This window comes from Dipodomys spectabilis, unplaced genomic scaffold (assembly GCF_019054845.1).
Source record: "Dipodomys spectabilis isolate Male_0828 unplaced genomic scaffold, ASM1905484v1 ptg000361l, whole genome shotgun sequence".
NCBI classification, from domain to species: domain Eukaryota; kingdom Metazoa; phylum Chordata; class Mammalia; order Rodentia; family Heteromyidae; genus Dipodomys; species Dipodomys spectabilis.
The window spans coordinates 1,657,974-1,661,081 of record NW_024871038.1 but is presented as its reverse complement, the minus strand read 5'-3'; positions in this window follow the sequence as shown (position 1 = coordinate 1,661,081).

Genomic DNA, 3,108 nt, shown 5'->3' with positions numbered 1-3,108 from the left:
TATACACACATATATGCATATATAAATAAATATACATATATAAATATATATGCATATATATCTCAGTGTTCAGTGATTTTATCTATAGTTCCCAGCGCATTGTCATTCTCACAAAGTATACATGATAAACTGCTCTGAGGATCTGTGCTCTATGATGGGTATCCTTTTTTTTTTTTTTTTTTTGGACAATGTCATTACTTTCTTTATATGTCTCAATATATATATATATGTATCAATACAAAATTTTTGTATATATTAATATATATCTGCATAGTGTTACAAAGTTTTTTTTGTTTTTTTTAATTTAATTTTATTTTATTTGAGAACATACTGTACAGAGGGGTTACAATTACATGGGCAGGATAATGTGTACATTTCTTACCAAGAATTGCAGCCTCCTCCTTTGTTTACCCTTCACCTCCCTTCCTAGCCTCCCCCCTTCCCCCCACCCAATACTTCCTCCCCTTCCCTCCCCCACACCGACATTGTTAAGCTCATTTTTGACATGACATTTTGTACTTCTCATTGTTGCAACAGGTCCACCTGAATCCTTAAATGACTTATTTGTCCCCATCTCCTCCACAAGTTATACTGACATCAAATATAGTGAAAGCGGGGGGTTACACTGTGGGGGAGGGACATACAAAGCAACAAAGAAATAATCTTATAAATGCGTTAGAAACACATGCATGAAAGAAAAAAACATTAAAATACATATTTAAGGGTTCGTTTTCCTAACATCACATTATCTGACCTTTTCCGCTTGACTCATACATATACTAGATATTGCAAATAAGGGAAACCATGGGACCTATGTTTCTTTGGGCCTGGCTTACTTCACTTAATATAATTTTTTCCAAGCCTTTCCATTTCCTAACAAATGGGGAGATGTCATTCTTTCTAATGGAGGCATAGAACTCCATTGTGTATATATACCACATTTTCTTGATCCTTTCATCTACTGAGGGGAATCTGGGTTAGTTCCATATCTTAGCTATGGTAAATAATGCTGCAATAAACATAGTTGTGCTGGTAGCTTTAGTGTGGTCTTGTATGTAAACATTTGAGTAAGTGCCCAAAAGTGGGATTGCTGGGTCATAGGGGAGTTCTATGTGAAGTCTTTTGAGGAACCTCCATACTGCTTTCCAAAGTGGTTGAACAAGTTTACATTCCCCCTAACAATGAAGTAAGGTTCCTTTCTGTCCACATCCCCTCCAGCGTCTGTTGTTGTTAGAATTCTTGATTTTTGCCGTTCTAACTGGAGTGAGGTGATATCTCAATGTTGTTTTGATTTGCATTTCTTTTATGGCTAGGGATGTTGAACATTTCTTCATGTGTCTATTGGCCATCCTTCTTTCTTCTTCAGAGAAGTTGCTCTTTAAGTCTTTCACACACTTATTTATTGGGCAGTTGTTTCTTTGAGGATTTGTTGTTGGGGGGTTTAATTTTTTGAGTTCCATGTATATTTTAGATATGAGACCATTGTCTGTTGTATGGCTAGTAAAGATATTCTCCCAATCCGTGAGCTTTCTATTGATCTTACTAGCTATGTCATTTGCCCTGCAGAAGCTCTGCAACTTTATGCAATCCCATTTGTCCAACCTTTCTTTGATTTGTTGTGTTTCCGGGTCTCTATTCAGAAAATTTCGGCCTGAGCCAAGGAGACCTAGGGTTTCTCCTATTCCATCCTGTAATGTTTTCAGAGTGTCTGCTTTGAGTTCAAGGACTTCGATCCATTTGGAGTTGATTCTGGTGCAGGGTGATATATAAGGATCTAGCTTTAGTTTTCTACATGTAGTTAACCAATTTTGCCAGCACCATTTACTGAAGAGGCTGTCTTTCTTCCATTGTATAGTTTTAGCTCCCTTATCGAAGATTAGATGGCTATAGGTCTGTAGGTTCATTTCTGGGTTTTCAATTCTATTCCATTGGTCCTGAGGTCTGTTCTTATGCCAATACCAAGCTGTTTTGATTACTATGGCTTTATAGTAGAGTTTGAAATTTGGTATTGATATTCCTCCAGCAGTGTTCTTTCCGTTGAGGAGCGTTTTCGCTATTCAGGGTCTTTTATTGTTCCATATGAATTTTTGGATTGCCTCTTCTATTTCCTTGAAGAATGAGGTTGGAATTTTGATAGGTATCTCATTGAATTTGTAGATAGCCTTGGGAAGTATTGCCATTTTCACGATGTTAATCTTTCCAATCCAGGAGCATGTGAGGTTTTGCCATTTTTAAAGTTCTATGTTGATTTCCTTTTTCAAGATTTTAAAGTTTTCATCATAGAGGTCCTTCACTTCTTTAGTTAAGTTAATTCCTAGGTATTTTATTTTTTGTGAGGCTATTACAAATGGAGTTGCTTTCCTAATTTCAGCCACACTTTTCTCATTGTTGGCATACAGAAAAGCCATTGATTTCTGCGGGTTACTTTTATAACCTGTTACTTTGCCAAATTTTTGAATCAGCTTGAGTAATTTGGGAGTGGAGTCTATGGGATTCTTTAAGTACAAGATCATTTTGTCTGCAAAGAGGGAGAGTTTTATTTCTTCTTTCCCTCTTTGGATCCCCTTTATGTCTGCATATTGTCTTATTGCTGTAGCTAGGCATTCTAATACTAGATTGAAGAGAAGTGGAGAGAGTGGGCATCCTTGTCTTGTTCCTAAGTTAAGAGAAAATGGCTTTAGTTTTTCACCATTGAGTATAATGCTGGTTGTAGGTTTGTCATATACAGCCTTTATTGTATTGAGGAATGTTCCATGGATTCCTAGTTTTTCCAAAACCTTCATCATAAAGGGGTTTTGGATCTTGTCGAATGCTTTTTCTGCGTCTATTGAGATAACCATGTGGTCCTTATTCTTGCTCCTGTTGATGTGATGAATAATATTAATTGATTTGCGTATATTGAACCAGCTTTGCATCCCTGAAATGAATCCTGTTTTATCATGGTGTATGATTTTTTGGATGAATTGTTGAAGTCGATTGGCCAAAATTTTGTTGAGAAGTTTTGCATCAATGTTCATCAAAGAAATGGGTCTATATTTCTCTTTCTTTGATGAGTCTCTGCCTGGTTTTGGGTTGAGGGTTATGATGGCTTCATAGAATGTGTTTGGT